This window comes from Meriones unguiculatus (assembly GCF_030254825.1).
Source record: "Meriones unguiculatus strain TT.TT164.6M chromosome Y unlocalized genomic scaffold, Bangor_MerUng_6.1 ChrY_unordered_Scaffold_23, whole genome shotgun sequence".
Taxonomy (NCBI): Eukaryota; Metazoa; Chordata; class Mammalia; order Rodentia; family Muridae; genus Meriones; species Meriones unguiculatus.
The window spans coordinates 25,118,592-25,136,472 of record NW_026843709.1 but is presented as its reverse complement, the minus strand read 5'-3'; the positions used below and the strand labels follow the sequence as shown (position 1 = coordinate 25,136,472).

Here is a 17,881-nt window from a genome sequence, read left to right as displayed (position 1 = left end):
CTATAGAGGAATATTGAATGTGGCAGAAAAATATTTAAAGAAATGTTCCAGCTCATTAGCCATCAGGGAAATGCAAATCAAAACAACCCTGAGATTTCACTTTACACCCATCAGAATGGCAAAGATCAAAAACTCAAATGACAACATTTGCTGCAGAGATTGGTGACAAAGGGGAGACTTCCTCCCTTGCTAGTGGGAATGTAATCTTGTACATCCTCTCTGGAAATCAATCTGACACTTTATCAGACAATCAGGAATAGCACTGCCTCAAGATTCAGCTATACCACTCTTAGACATATATCCAAAAGTGTCTCATGTACACAATAAAGACATTTGCTCAACCATATTAGTAGCAAATTTATTTGTAATAGCCAGAAACTGGAAACAATCCAGATGGCCCCCAATTGAAGAATGGATAAATAAATTGTGGTACATCTACACAATATAATATTACTCAGCAATATAAAACAAGGAAATCATCAAATTTACAGGTAAATGGTGAGAACTGGAAAGGATCATCCTGATTGAGCTATCACAGAAGCAGAAAGACACACATGGTATATACTCTCTCATATAAACATATAATATAGGAAAAACCTGCTAAACTCTGTACACTTAAAAAACTAATCAAGAGGGCGGACTCTGGCTAAAATGCTCAGTCCCCACCCTGAAATGCAAAGAGGCTGGACATCAAAAGAAGGAGAAAACAGAGAACAAGTTAGGCGCCTGACATAGAGGGTCTCTGAAAGGCTCTGCCCTGCAGAATTTCAAGGCATATGTTGGGACTTATGACCAACTATTTGGCAGAGTTCATGGAATCTAATGAAAGAAGTAGTAAGTTGTAAGTTCTGGAGAGGATAGGAGCTCCACAAGGAAAGCAACAGAACCAAAATATCTGAGCACAGGGGTCTTTCCTGAAACTCATACACCAATCAAGAACAATGCATGGAATATAACCTAGAACTTCTGCAAAGATGTAGCCCATTACAGTTCAGTATCCAAGTGGGTACCATAGTAATGGGAACAGGGACTATCTCTGACATGAACAGATTGGCCTCATCTTTGATCACCTCACCCTGATGGGGGAGTAGCCATACCAGGTCACAAGAGAAAGAGAATGTAGCCACTTCGGATGAGACATGATAAACTAGAATCAGAAGGAATGAGAGGCTGCAAAGTCCTCCTCTGTGGCCTAACAGTACTGCTCCTCCCTTGGGAGGTGGGGAGGTCAAAGAGCCAGTCATTGAGTTCCTGTTAGTAATAGTCCTTGTTCCCCTTACTATGGGAAACCAATTGGTTACTGAGCTATCACGGGTAACATCTGAGCAGAGGTTCTAGGTTTTATCCTCTCATGGACTTTGGTTGAGTGTCCATCTCAGAAAAGACCCTGTGCCCAGATACGTTTGGTCCTTGTGGAGCTCCTATCCTTTCCACATCAAACTCCCCTTCTTTCATATGATTCCCTGCACTCTGCCGAAGCCAGTCTTGAAAATACCTGACAAAAGGGAGTCATATGAAAGGGGAGGAGGTCCTCCCCTACTAGTGGACTTGGAAAGGGGCAGGGAGGAGATAAGGGAGGGAGGGTGGGAATGGGGAGGGAATGAGGGATACAGCTGGGATACAGAATTACAAAATGTAACTAATGAGAAAAATAAAATTATGGAAAAGAAAAATAAATAAATCACAATGTAAATAACAAAAAAAGAAAAAAAAGAAGGAATCAGAGGAAGTCCTCCCCTACATATGAAGGGGCATGTGTGAAGAAGGGGGAGGGAAGGTTGGATTGGGAGGGAAGGAATGTTATGGTGGCATACAAAGTGAATAAAGTGTAATTAATAAAAATTAAAATAAAAAAATATTAAAATTATAATTCCTTTTGGATTTATATGATGGGAGGGTAGGCTTTGAGATTGATATGCCACAGAAAGTGACCAAAGAGAATGGAGTCTCTGTCTCTAGGTCTCTTTCACTCTATATCTTTGTTTCCTTCAGTCTTTGCATATTTCTGAATCTGTCTCTCTAGATTTTTCTCTGTTTCTCTCAGTCTCCCTCTCTCTGCCTACCACATATGGTTAAATATGAAAAGCTTTAAGTTTTAGTGAAGGACTACAACGAGATGACTGCTTGCTGATGTGACACAATCAATGGTCTTTTTAAAAACATAAGCAATGTCCCAATTAAATGCTTTTTGTTCAAAGATTTTGCTTGGTCAGGGAGGGTTTTCACAGTAAGTAATTCACTGAATGTGGACATATCTGTGTATTTAAAAAAATAATAATTGAATCTGTGATAAGGTAAAACTCACAGGTCAAGGACATGTGACTTTATTAATGACCACCTGAAGGAATTATGTGGAACTAGCTTTGGCAGCACATATACTGAAATTGTAACAATACAGAGAAGATTAGCTTGGTTCTTGAACAAGGATGACATGCAAGTTCCTGGAGTGTTCCACTTGTTTTGTTGAAATTAAAGACAACACAAGCAAATGAAATTGTGGAGAGAAAGAACATAGGGAAGAAAACAGGAACTACAGAGTTAAGCATAATCAATAGACTAAAAGAGATGGAAGAAAGAATCGCAGGTGTGAAAGATACAATGTAAAAAATCAAGGTATCTGTCAAATAAAATATTAAAACTAAAAATATCTGACACAGAGCATCCAAGAAATTCAAGACTTCATAAAAAGAAAAGAAAAAAAAACAAACAAAAAACAAAAACAAAAACAAAAACTTAAGGATAATAGGAATAGAGGAAAAGGAAGATTGCCTCTTCCAAGGCCCATAAAATATTTTCAACAAAATCATGGAAAAAAATTTCCCCAAATTAAAGGAGAGGCCAATAAAAATACAAGAGGTATATAGAACAACCAATAAATTAGTCCAGAAAAGAAATTCTTCCGGCCAAAAAATTATAAAAATATTAAGTATACTGAACAAAGAAAAAAATACTAAAAGCTGCAAAGGGAAAAGGCCAAGAAACATATAATGGCAAACCCATCAAAATCACACCTGACTTCTCAATAGAGACCATGAAAGCCAGAAGGGCCTGGATGAATATCATGCAGGCCCTAAGAGAATACAGATGTCAGCCCAGGCTACTATACCCAGCAAAACTCTCAGTCCTCACAGACAGAAAAAAGAAGATATTCAATGACAAAAACAAATTTCAGCAATACCTACAAACAAATCCAGCATTACAGAAGATGCTAGAAGGAAAAATACAACCCAAGAAAACTAGCTTATTTCAAGAAAACACAGGAAATAAGTAACCTCACTATAGTAAAACCAAAAGCAACCAAGCACACAAACTAACTACCACAGCCAGCATCAAAACAAAGGCTCTAACAGCCACTTGTCATTGATCTCTTTCAACATCACTGGACTCAATTCTCAATAAAAAGACACAGACTAACAGAATGTATGCATAAACAACACTTGGCAATCTTTTGCATACAAGAAACATACCTAAGTCACAAATATAAACATTACCTGAGGGTAAAGGGCTGGAAGATGGCTTTTCAAGCAAATGGACCCAAGAAGCAAGCAGGAATAGCCATTCTAATATCTGATAAAATAGACTTTAAACGAAAATTAATTAAAAGAGTTGGGCACTTCATACTCATCAAGGGAAAATTCCACCAGGAAGACACCACAATCCTGAACATCTATGTTCCAAATACAAGGGCACCCACATATGTAAAAGAAGCATTGATAACACTGAAACCACACATAGATCCCCAAATATTAATACAGGGAGACTTCAACAAAGGAAAGATAAACAAAACAGAAATTAAACAAAGAAACAATGTCTCTAATGGAGGTCATGAGTCAAATGAACCTAACAGACATTTAGAGAACCTTACACCCAACACAAAATAATTTACGTTCTTCTCAGCACATCATGAAACCTTCTCCAAAATAGACCATATATTTGGTCACAAAGTGAGCCTCAACAGATATAAGAAGATTGAAATACTCCCTTGTGTCTTATCTGATCACCATGAAATAAAGGTCAAACTCAACATGAACAGAAATAGAAAAAAGCCTCCACACATATGGAAACTTACACTAAATGAAAGCGGGGTCAGGAAAAAAATGAAGAAAGAAATTAAAGTCTTCCTAGAATGAAGATGAAAATGAAAATAATGGCACAATTTACCCAAATTTGTAGGACAGAATGAAAACAGTGCTGAGAGAAAACTTCATAGCACTAAATGCCTTCAAGAAGAAATTCAAGACAGCTCATTCAAGCAACTTAATGGCTCAACTAAAAACCCTAGAAAAAGTAGAAGCAGACAGACCAAAGAGGAGTAGACAGCTTGAAATAATCAAACTCAGGGCTTAAATCCATTAATTAGAAACAAATAAAACAATTCAAAGAAACACTGAAACCAAGAACTGGTTCTCTGAGAAAATCAACAAGCTCCACAAACCCTTTGCCAAGCTAACTAAAAGGCAAAGAGACACCATCCAAATCAACAAAATCACATGAAAAGGGGGACATAACTACAGACACTGAAGAAATCCAAACAATCATTAGGACTTTCTTCAAAAGTCTATATGCCACAAATTTGAAAATCTAAATGAAATGGACAATTTTCTTGATCTATTCTACTTACCAAAGCTGAATCAAGACCAGATAAATAATTAAATAGTTGTACATCCTCTAAAGAAAAAGAAGTGGTCATCGAAAGTCTCTCATCAAAAAAAAAAAAAAAAAAAAAAAAAACTTAGGACCAGATGGTTTCATGGTTTCAGCACAGAATTCTACCAGACCTTCAATGAAGAGCTAACTCTAGTTATCTTCAAACTATTCCACAAAATAGAAACAGAAGGAACATTATCAAACTCATTCTATGAAGCCACAGTCACCTTGGTTCTTTAACCTCACAAAGACCCAACAACGAAAGAGAATTTCAGGCCAATCTCCCTTATAAACATTGATGCAAAAATATTGAACAAAATACTTAGAAACTGAATACAAGAATACATCAAAGATATCATCTACTAGGACCAAGTACCTACATCCCAGGTATGCAAGTGTGGTTCAATATATGGAAATCCATCAATGTGATCCACCCTATATTAACTGAAATAAAAAGATCACATGATAATCTCCTTAGATATTGAAAAAGTGTTTGACAACATCTAATACCATTCACGTTTAAAGTATTAGAGAGATCAGGGATAGAAGGTACATATCTAAACATAGGAAAGGTATATACAGCAAACTTACAACCAACATCAAACTGAATGGAGAGAAACTTAAAGCAATCCCACTGAAATCAGGGACAAGTCATGGCTACCCACTCTCTCCATATCTCTTCAACATAGTTCTGGAACTCCTTGCTAGAGCAATAAGACAGTTGAAGGAGATCAAGGGGATACATATTGGACAGGAAGAAGTCAAAGTATCACTATTTGCAGATGATATGATAGTATACCTGAATGACCCCCAAAATTCTACTAGTGAATTTCTGTACCTGATAAACACCTTCAACAATGTGGCTGGATACAAAATTAACTAAAAAAAATCAGTAGCCCTTCTGTATACAAAAGACAAAAGGGCTGAGAAAGAAAACAACAAACAAACAAACAAACAAAAACACCCTTCAAAATGACATAAAACACCTTGGTGTAACTGTAACCAAGGAAGTCAAAGACGTGTATGAAAAAAATTTCCAGTCTCTAAAGAAAGAATTAAAAAAGATATCAGAAGATGGAAAGATTTCCCATGCTCATGGTTTGGCAGGATTAACATAGTACAAATTACAAATGTCCATCTTACCAAAAGCAATCTACAGATTCAATGCAATTCCCATCAAATTACCAATACAATTCTTTACAGACCTGGAAAGAACAATTCTCAACTTTATATGGAATAACAAGAAGCCCAGAATTGCTAAAACAATGCTTTCCAAAAAAAAAAAAAAAAAGGTCTTCTGGAGGTATCTCCATCCCTGATCTGACTGAAGCTGTACTATAGACTATAGAGCAATAGTAATAAAAAGTGCATAGTATTGGCACAGAAACTGAAAGATGGATCAATGGAACCAAACAAAAGAACCAGAAATAAACCCACTTACTTATGGACAACTGATGTTTGACCCAAGATGCCAAAACCATACAGTGATAAAAAGACAGCATCTTCAACAAATGGTGCTGGGTAACTGGATGTCTAAATGTAGAAAAATGCAAATAGATGTATACTTATCATCCTGCACAAAACTAAAGTCCAAGTGGATCTAAGACCTCAACATAAAACTAGACACATTAAGTCAGTTAGAAGAAAAATTGGGAAAAACCCTAGAACTCATTGGTAGAGGAGACAACTTCCTGAACAAAACACCAAGAGAACAGGCTACATCTAAGAGCAACAATCAGTAAATGGGACCTCATGAAACTGAAAGCTTCTGTAAAGGAAAGGACACTTTGTCATCAAAACAAAACAAATGCCTATAGATTGGGAGAGAATCTTCACCAACCATGGATTTGACAAAGGGCTAATATCCAGTATATATAAAGAACTAAAGAAGCTGAAAAGCAACAAACCAAGTAATCCAATTAAAAAATGGGGAACAGAGCTAAACAAGGAATTCTAGATAGAGGAATATCGAATGGCAGAGAAGCACTTAAAGAAATGCTCAACCTCATTAGCCATCAGGGAAATGCAAATCAAAATGACCCTGAGATGTCACCTTACACAAATCAGAATGGCCAAGGTCAAAATCTCAAGTAACAGCACATGCTGGAGAGGTTGTAGAGAAAGGGGAACTCTCCTCCACTGCTGGTGGGAATGTAAAATTGTACAACCACTCAGGAAATCAATCTGGCGCTTTCTCAGATAACTAGGAATAATGCTTCCTCAAGATCCAGCCATACCACCCCAGCATATATACAAAAGAGGCTCAAGTATACAATAAGTACATTTCCTCAACCATGTTTGTAGCAGCTTTATTTATAATAGCAAGAAGTTGGAAACAACCCAGAAGCCCCTCAAATAAAGAATGGATACAGGAATTGTTGTACATCTACACAATGGACTCAGCAATGAAAAACAAGGAAATCATGAAATTTTCAGGGAAATGGTAGGACCTGGAAAGGATCATCCTGAGTGAGCTCTCCCTGAAGCAGAAAGACACATATGGTATATGCTCACTCATATAAACCTATGATATAGGATAAACCTACTAAAATCTGTACATCCATATAAATTAATCAGGAGGAAGGACTCTGACTAAAATGCTCAATCACCATCCCAAAAAGCAAATAGGATGGATATCAGAAGAAGAAGAATTTGTCATTTTCTTATCTGAATAATACTCCATTATGGAAATATTCCACAATTTCCCTGAAGAAGATTGTCAGTCCTGTTCTTTAGTCATTGGAAGTTGCTGCGAGTTTATTATTGTATTGAGTGACAAACTTTCAGGATAACAATGTTCTTTTATCCTAATATTCCCTCCATCTTCTACTTTCTGGTGATTTGAATTGCAATGTCCCCTTGAAGCCCATCTATTTACATGTGGAGTGCCCAGTGAGGAAATGTCTGGTTAGAGATTGGAGATATGGCCTTGTTAGACACTATATTTTCCCCCTAATTTCTTTCTCAGCCCTTTTATCTGTTGTATACAGGAGGGATATTTAATTTTTTTTGTGTTAATTTTTTATCCAGCCACTTCAGTGAAGGTGTTTGTCAGCTGTAGGAGTTCCCTGGTAGAAGTTTTTGGTAACTCAGGTATCATATCATCTGCAAATAGAGATATTTGACTTCTTCCTTTCCTATTTGTATCCCCTTGATATCCTTCAATTATCTTATTGCTCTAGGAAGGACTTCCAGAACTATGTTGAAGAGATAAAAAGAGAGTGAGCAGCCTTGCCTTGTCCCTGATTTCAGTGAAATTGCTTTAATATTCTCTGTTTAGTTTGATGTTGGCTATAGACTTCGTGTATATTGTCTTTAGTGTATTTAGATATGTACCTTGTATCCCTGCTCTCTCCAATACTTTAAATATGAATGAATGTTGGATTTTGTAAATTATTTTTCATAATCTAAGGAGATAATCAAGTTTTTTTCTTTCATTTTTTTTAATACAATGCATCACATTGATGTATTTCTGTATATTGTTCCACCCCTGCATACCTGGGATGGAGTCTACTTGGTCATAGTGGATGATATCTTTGATGTTTTCTTGTACTCAGTCAAAGATATAAAGTACCTTGATATGACCCTAACCATGCAAGACAAAGACTTGTATGACAAAAAAATTCATGTCTCTGAAGAAAGAAGATATCAGAAGATTGAAAGATCTCCTATTCTCATGGCTTGGCAGGATTAAAATTGTAAAAATGGTCATCTTAACAAAAGCAATCTACATTTTCAATGCAATTCCCATCAAATTACCAACACAATCCTTTACAGAACTTGAAAGAAAAATTTTCAAATTCATATTTTAGAAACCCAGAATTGCTAAAACAATCCACTAAAAGAAAGATCTTCTGGAGGTAGCTCCATCCCTGATCTCAAGCTTTAGTATAGAGCAAAAGTAAGAAAAACTGCCTGGTAATGGCATATAATAACAGAATGGTTGATCAATGGAAGCAAATAGAAGATGCAAAACTAAACCCACACACTTCTGACTTTTGACAAAGTTGCCAAAAACATGTAATGGAAAAAATATAGCATCTTCAACAAATGGTGCTGGGCTAACTGGATGTCTAACTACATGTAGAAAAATGCAAAATGATCCATACAGCCTGCACAAAACAGTCCAAGTGGATCAAAGACCTCAATATAAAATCAGGCACATTAAATAGGTTAGAAGAAAAAATGGGGAAGAGCCTTGAACTCATTGGCAGAGGAGACAACTTCTTGAATGGAATACCAAGATCACAGAGTCTAAGAGCAACTATCAATATATGGGTCCTCATGAAAGCTTCTGTATAGCAAAGGACACTGTCATCAAAACAAAGAGACTGCCTACAGATTGGGAAAGAACCTTCACCAACCCTTTATCAGACAGAGGACTCATATCCAGTATATATAAAGAACTAAAGAAGCTGAAAAGCAGCAAACCAAATGATCCTCTTGAAAATTGGGGAACAGAGCTAAACAGAGAACTCTCTGTAGAGGAATATCGAATGGCGAGAAGCATTTAAAGAAATGCTCAACCTCATTAGCCATTAGGGAAATGCAAATCAAAACAACCCTGAGATTTCACCTTACACCCATCAGAATGGCCAAGATGACAAACTCAAGTGACAACACATGCTGGGGAGGTTGTGGAGGTGGGAATGTAAACTTGTACAACCCTTTGGAAATCAGTCTGCCGCTTTCTCAGACAACTACAAATAGCACTGCCTCAAGATTCAGCTATACCATTCCTAGGCATATACCCAAGAGAGTCTCACGGACACAATAAGGACATTCGCTCAACCATGTTTGTAGCAGCTTTATTTGTAATATCCAGGAACTGTAAAAAATCCATATGCCCCCCAACTGAAGAATGGATAAAGAAATTGTGGTACATCTACACAATAGAATATTACTCAGCAATACAAAACAAGGAAATAATCAAATTTGCAGGTTAATGGTGGGAATTGGAAAAGATCATCCTGAGTGAGCTATTCCAGAAGCATAAAGACACATATGGTATATACACACTAACACATATATAAGATAAACCTGATAAAATCTATACACATAAAGGAACTAATCAAGCGGGAGGACTCTGGCTAAAATGCTTAATCCCCATTCTGAAAGTTAAAGAGGATGGTCATCAGAAGAAGGAGAAAAAAGGTTACAAGTTAGGAGCCTGCTACAGTGGGCATCTGAAAGGCTCTGTCCTGCAAACTGTTAAAGCAGATGCTGAGATGCCAACTGTTGAGCAGAGTGCCTGGAATCTAATAAAAGAATTGGGAAATAGTAAGATCTGGAGAGGACAGGAGCTCTACAAGGAAAGCAACAGAACCAAAAAATCGGAGCACAGGGGTCTTTCCTGAAACTTATACTCCAAACAAAAACCATGCATGGAGATAACCTGGAACCCCTGCACCGATGGAGACCATGGCAGTTCAGTGTCTAAGGGGATTCCATAGTAATGGGAACAGGGACTGCCTTTGACATGAAAAGATTAGCCTGCTCTTTGATCACCTCATCCTGAGGGGGGAGCAGCCTTCCCAGGCCACAGAGGAAGAGAATGTAGCCACTCCTGCTGATATTTGATAGACTAGGAACAAAAGTAAGCAGAGGAAGATGACACCTAACAGTGGACTTTGGGAGGGCCATGCGTGGAGAAGGAATAGGGAAGGTGGGATGGGTAGGGAAAGATGGATGTGTTTATTGGGGGATACAAAGTGAATAAAGTTTAATTAAGAAAAATTAAAATAAAAAATATTGAAAAAATAATTCCTTTTGGATTTATTATAGGAGGCTGTCCTTTGTGACTGATATGCCAATGAAAGTGACCAGACAGAATGGAGTCTCTGTTTCTCAGTCTCTGTGACTTTGTTTCAGTTGTTCTAGGTCTCTATTTCTGAATCTGTCTCTCTAGCTCTTTCTCCCTCTATATATGTCAGTCTCCCTCTCTCTGCCTGCCACTTCTGGTTCAGTATAAAAAGCTCTCAGTTCTGGTGAAGGACTAAAACAAGATGAGAGCTTGCTGACTTGACATCCTGAAGAGTTTCTGTAAAAATATAAGTTAGGTCCCAATTAAACTCTTTTGTTCAAAGATTTGCCTTGGCTAGGGAGTGTTTTCCCAGTAAGGAATTCACTGACTGAGGACATATCTTTGCATTTATAAAATAATAATGGAATCTGTGATAATGTGAAAGTCACATGTCAGGGACAAGTGACATTATTAATTCCACTTGAAAAATATGTGAGCCTTTTTCTGAACTAAGAGTCGTGGACATAGAAACTCTAATCTCTGTGTTGTGTGCTTTAAGCTGCCCAGATTGAGACATGTAGGGCTGAACACCCTTTCTCTCAAGCATGCTGCCCGTTTAATAACTGGTCCTGAAACACTTCCTGGCTTTCACCTGTTTCAGGACATCATTCTCCCTCTCAGCCAATTAGCACCTGAGAGAATCTTGAGTTTTCCATGGAGATGCCACCTGAGCTCATGGGGTTTGAGGTAGCTGGCCAACCACTTGTTCAGGGCTAGGATTCTCTGCAATATAATGAGATCCTGGAAAGCATGCCTTACAAAGTCAAAATCTGCCTTCTTTAGTGAAATATTTTCTTCATCTTAAAAAGTCATTTTAAAAGTTGTCAACATTTTTATTGATTATGTGGTGTTGTAGGAGACTATTAATATTTACTATTGGTTTATCTTCTAGTAAAGCTTGTTATTAACCTTAAACAGCTGTTTAACCAAATCACCACTCAGAGACTGGGCTTTTAGTTAACCTAGAACACAATGCTGAGCAATATTTACTCCCTCATAAGCCTCCAAGCCCTCAATTTCCTAACATTTAGATTTCCCACATTATACTTGCTTTTTGTGAAATCTTAGGTCTGGTTCATGCTCCAAGTCCTCCAAGATCTCCCTCCCACTCTCTCTCCTTCTCACTCTCCTCTTGCCCCTTCTCCTCCTTCTCCTCTTACTCCTCTCCTGCATTCTGACTCCTCCCCTCTTTGCTGTCCTCTGGCTCCTCCCTGCTCAACATTCTGTCTAGTTGTTTTATTTTGTTCCTGTTTACACAAGAGTTGAGACAGGATGCTTAGAATGAGTATCAAAATATGATATCCAGATTGAAACCAGAGAGTTGGGGAGGCATTGGGGGAGAAATCAGCATCTTAATGAACAAGGTTAAGGTCTATACATTTAAAAACAACAACAAAAACAACAAAAATTATACCAAGAATGTGGGAATTTGGTATACTATACAGGAAACACTGTTTCCCTTGCTCCCAATTTCAAATTCCCACCCATGTGTTACACTAATATTTTTTTTTAAATACACCAGTTCAAGTATGTGTTATTCATATACCCACTGGAACATGATCAGAGTCTCAGTGCCAAGTCCCTTAAAGAAAACTGAGTTCATGCTTGCAGAATCATGGCACCATCCCCAAGAAAAAGCCATCAGTCCTGAAGAGATCTACATTTCATAACCTTGATCACAGTTTTCCTTATCCATTTATTTATTGTGATTTATTTACACCATATCCCCTCTACTGCCTCCTCACTCATCTACTTCTAGTCCCACCTAGCTTCCTTCTACCCCTTCACAATTTCTAAAATTCTCCTGATAGTGAAGGTCCTCCTCAACCTCCTAATTGACCCTAGCTTATCAGGTATCACCCAGGCTGCCTGCATCATCTTTCTCTGCAGCCTGATTCTCAGGGCATTATTCTCCTTTTGTCCTTAATTCCCTGTATTTATGACAACCATCCTTCCTCCACTCCTATAGGATTTACAGAGAGGGAGAATTTCATAGGGAAATCCCATTAAGACCCGGGTGTTTTAAGGCCTCTCTCTGCATAATATTGGACTGTGGGTCTCTGTATGCAATCCGATTGGATGCAGAAGGAAGCATCTCTGCGGATCCAAAAACATGGTAATGATCAATTAGTTGAGGTCATAGAGCTGTATATTTTAATAACAACAGCCTGGTTTGCTTGAAATTTTCCTTAGGATGCCCTTGCCCAGCAGTTCAATTCACTGCCACCCAACCTCCCTAGTAGAAGACTGGTTTAGTCACAAATAGATGGCCTATTGAAACTTTATCCCCCACTCTTAGGAAACCTCCTAATAAGTGAACACATGCCATATTTGTCTTTCTGCATTTTAGTTACCTTATCCAGGATGATTTTTCCTGCTTCTATCTATTTGCCTGAAAATATGATGTCATTTTCTTAACTAAATAATACTTCATGTTGGAAATATTCCACAATTTCTTCAAAGGAGATTGTCAGTCCTGATCGTTAGTGCTTGCAAGTTGCTGGGACTTTAATCATTGCATTGGATGACAAACTATCAGGATAACTATGTTCTTTTAGCCTAGAAGTCCCTAGGAAGGTGTGCTTTGAGGTTGATATGCCAATGTAAGTGACCAGTCAGACTGGGTTTCTGTCTCTTTGTCTCTGTCATTTTATATATTTGTTTCTGTAGGTCTCTGTTTTTCTATTTCTTAATCTTTCTCTCTAGCTCTTTCTCTCTCTGTTTCTCTCAGTCTCCCTCTCTCTGCCTGCTGCTGGTGGTTCAGTAGGAAAAGCTCTCCGTTCTGCTGAAGGACATCAACAAGTTGTCTGCTTGCATGGATAATCTCTGTAAAAATATAAGCAAGGTCCCAATTAAATGCTTTTTGTTCAAAGAGTTGCCTTTGTCAGGGAGCATTTTTCCCAGTAAGTAATTCACTGACTGAGAACACATCTGTGAATTTAATAAATAATAATGGAATCTCTGAAGATGGAAAAATCACATGTCAAGGACATAGGACTTTATTAAGGAAAACTTGAAAGAAATGTGGGACAGATTAACTGAACTAAGGATCTTGGACACAGGAACTGTCATCTCTGGGTTGTGTCCTTTCACCTGCCAAGATTGAGGTATGAAGAGCTGCTCAGCCTTTCTTTCAAGCAGGCTATACACCTGGCCCTTTTAATAACTGGCTCTGGAAACTCTGTCTGGCTTTCACCTATTTCATGACATTTTCCCTCTCAGCCAATCAGCACCTTACCCTTTGTGATGTGATAAGACATGTGGATGTCGTTATGAATTTTGATGTTGTGATGTAATTGTGATGTCATAACAGCATTGCAATTGGATGTCCTAATATCATTGTGAAGTTGTAGCATTTTTTAGGTAATAATAGCTTTGTGATGTCAAAATTCCATTGTGATGTTATACCACAATCGTTTTGTAATAACATTGCAAAGTCATAATAGCATGGTGATGTCAAATACCATTGTAAAATCATTATACTATTGGGAAGTCATAATATTTTAATGACATTATATTATTTTGATGTCAAAATCCATTTGTGACGTTATAATAGCATTGTGATTTTCTACCATTGTGATGATGTAATAGCATTGAGATAGCATAATACCATTGTGATGTCATGGTAACTTTTTGTGGTCATAATAGCATGGTGATGTCATAATACCAATTTGATGTCTTAACCGCATTTTGATATCATAATAGCATTGTGATATCCTAAGAGCATTATAGTATCATAATAGCATTGAGATGTCCTAATATCAATGCAAAGTCATACTGTTTTGAAGTCATAATAACACTGTAATGTCATAATTTCACAGCAACATCATATTGCAGTCATGTCTTAATAGCATTGTGCTGTCATAAGAGCAATGTAATATCATTATGAATTTTGATGTCATAAAAGAATTGTGATATCATAATAGCATTGTGAAATCATAACACCATTGTGATAGCATTGAGATGTCTAAATACTAATGTAAATTCATACCATTGTGAATTCATAATAGTATTGTAATGTCATAATTCCATTGTGATGTCATAACACAATCATATCATAAGAGCATTGTGTTGTCATAATAGCAGTGTGTTGTCATAATAGCATTGTGATGTCATACTAGCATTGTTGTCATAATAGCATTATGTTGTAATAAAAGTGTTTTAATGTCATAATAGCATTGTTAACTAATATCACCAATGTGATAGCATAATGGCATTGTGATATCATCATAGCATTGTGATGTCATAATAGAATTGAGATGTCATGATAGCATTGGGATATTTTAATAGAATAGGGATGTCATAATACCTTTGTGATATCATGGCAACCTTTTGAAATCATCATAGCATTGTGATATCCTAATACTATTGTGATGTCATAGTAGTAATGTGATGTCATCATAGCATTGTGATGTCATAATTCTATTGTAATATCAACACTTCATTGTGATGTCATACCACAGTCATGTCTTAAAAGTATTGTGGTGGCATAATAGCTTTGTAATGTCATGATGAATTTTGTTGTCACAATATTGTGATATCATAAAACTTATTACTGTCACTAAAGCATTGTAAGATCTTAATAGCAATATGAAACTATAAGACAATTTTGATGTTGTAATAACATTGTGATGTCATAATAACATTTTCAGGTCATAATAGCATTTTGATGTCAAAACAGCATTGAGATTTCAGACAATTTTAATGCCATAATACAATTTTGATGTTGTAATACATTTTTGAGGTGATAATAGCATTATGATGTCATACTAGTATATTTAGGTCTTAATGTGATTGTGATGTTATAATAACTTTGTGATGTCATCAGAACATTATTCTGTCATAACAACATAGTTATGTTGTCCTAGCTTTATAATGTCATCATAATATTTTAAAGTCATAACACCACTGTGATAGCATAATAGCATTGTGATGTCATCATAGCATTGTGTTGACATAAGACCATTGTGATGTCATAATAATATAGTGAAATCATATTGCCATTGGAATGTCATAACTTTGTGATGTCATAACAGCTTTGTGATATCAAAATACCTTTGTGATGTAGTAATAGCATTGAGATATCATAATTGCATTGTGATTTTGTAATACCACTGTTTTTAAAAGGCAAAACTTCCATCCATACCAAAAGGGCACAAAAAAAATAAAGCCAAAACAAATGTCAAAACCCAGGTACAGGATGCCTACCCTAAACCTAAACCTAATCCCTAACCCTAACCTTTTAATGAAGTATATGAAGTATAATTTTTGAGTCTTCAGTATTTAATTAGGCTGGTGTGTGTACTTTGCCAGCTGTAAGCCTCCTGTGTCTATCTTGCATTAGGCATGACCAACATTTATCCCATGTGAAAATATCTCATGTTGAAAGGATAAGTCAGCTTCCAGAGCAGTTTGACATGTTAATTTAGTCAGCATTTAAATTTTTTTTTGACATGGCAGATGTGCAGTTTCCATAGTTGTCACTCAGCCTAATTTTAGGTCCTTACAATGACAAACAGAACATATCTCTTAAGCCAAAATGTCCTTTAGCACCAGTTATTCTGTGGAAGTCCCACTTGCTGAGATTGGGTGGAAATTTTAGAGACTTATGACACGATCTCTCCTCATATAAACCTAAAATTAATGTGAATTCCTCTTTAAAACAGTAAGGACATAACATCTATCATTAAGGAAAAAGAACTTACATGTTAACCTTAAGAAAAAATTTGTCTGATCTCTGATATTAGAAATAAATTGGGACTTTGTACTGGTGTTCATTTAGGTGTCATCCACCCAAAGAGCATTAGACCCGACTGATACCTTTTTCTCAGAGGCGGGACCTGGGGCATCAACCCGCATGCAACCAGACATGCTCTTCTCTGGGTCCAAAGTGGCTGACCCTGAGTGCAGTGCTTAGCCTCGCATCCTGAGCATAACATTTTGGCTTTTTATGGTAGCCAACCATGCTTGGGAAGACTGTCCTGCTTCAATGGCTGTAAAGGCCTGAATGGTCATGACTGCATTACGCTGTTGTGAGACTCTAATCTTGCATATATACCACAGGCAAACCAAGGTGACCAACACCAGAAGGCCTGCTAACGCTCCCATGCCCGCCCATTCCTTCAGATGATTCATGGCTGCAGCAATCCATGATGATAATCCTGTGGCTAGTACTGCGTCCACTCTGGTTGAAATTACCACGACAATGGCCACTCTCAGCTGTTCCATCCATCGTAGTATCGAATTCTCCAGTCCAGTTACCTAAAATATAGCTAGACAATTGTTTAGACAGATTTGCAGCACAGGGAAAATTCTCATGTTGTATGCTAGTGACTCAAAGTCCAGCATACTTTCATTGACAGCCAAGTTGAGCGATTTGCCATAGGGTATCAGTTTGCTCCTGCACGAAGTCTAATATCAGAGATCAGACCTCTACTCTTGCCTGATGCGTCCAAAACAAAAAGGGGGAACTGTAGAGAGCTGCGTAATGCCGCGCCTGAAAGATGGAGCTGGTTTCTGCCTTCCACCTTCCCGATGGTGAGTGCTCTCTGTCACAAACAACTCCACATTTGGCTAAGGCTGAGGATCTGGCTTGCTTCCATGTATGTGGACCTATCTGCATTGCCCACCTGGCATGCTGAGGTTGGCTACCCAGAGGCTATTTAAAGTGGGCTGGCTTTACCCAGGATCAGATGATTGTTCAAGATTCCTGAATAAAGTGCCTTGAAAAAAAAAAAAAAAAGGAAAAAAAATTTGTCATTTTGAATCTTGTAACTCAAAGTCTTTAAATGAAAATGAAGCAAAGGGACAAGAAAATTTTAAGTTTTGGGTCAGTTGTTAACCTAAAACAAGCAAAGCCCAGTTGGTTGTTTTTTGGAATTTAGCTGACGTGAAAGGGTTAGGCTAACTTTGTAACCTATATGTCTTCTAAAGCCTATAGTTTTGAGTTTTAGGTCCAGGTTAAGCGAAAGCCTCTTAGTACCTTTCCAGAGAGTAAAGAAATGTGACCCTATCTGTGAGGACAGATATAAAAAAAAGGGGCAAGTAAGCAATGACCTTCACTCAGCAGAAGAAGGACCAGACCCTTGTCCTTGAGATAGCGTTTCTTAGTAACAAACCGAGACTTCTGAGTAGCTTTTGACCTCCAGCCAAGAGCCCGAAGCCCTAATCTTCAAGGATGAGCTAACCACCCCCACCTCCAATTGCAGCTGCATCCATACTTGGCAGGACTGGCCAAGCTTGAGCACCTAAGACTAACCAATTATCTTACTTTATAGCTTCCGCATCCAATCCTAAATTGCCAAAACTAGAACTTCAAATCTCCCGCAATTTTTCCTTTAAAAACCCAAAGACCTTTGTCTCCTGGTGCCACTCTTTGCTGACGGGCAGGGGTGACCCTGTTGTACAATGGTTAATAAACCTCTTGTTTTT

The 17,881-nt window shown here is 37.5% G+C and overlaps 1 non-coding gene across 1 annotated transcript; it reads left to right on the top strand.

The window, feature by feature from the left end:
• Positions 1-2,358: 2,358 nt before the first annotated feature.
• On the top strand, positions 2,359-2,461 carry LOC132651638 (U6 spliceosomal RNA). Its single transcript, XR_009589223.1, has one exon. It is a non-coding gene; the product is annotated as a U6 spliceosomal RNA (small nuclear RNA).
• Positions 2,462-17,881: the final 15,420 nt, after the last annotated feature.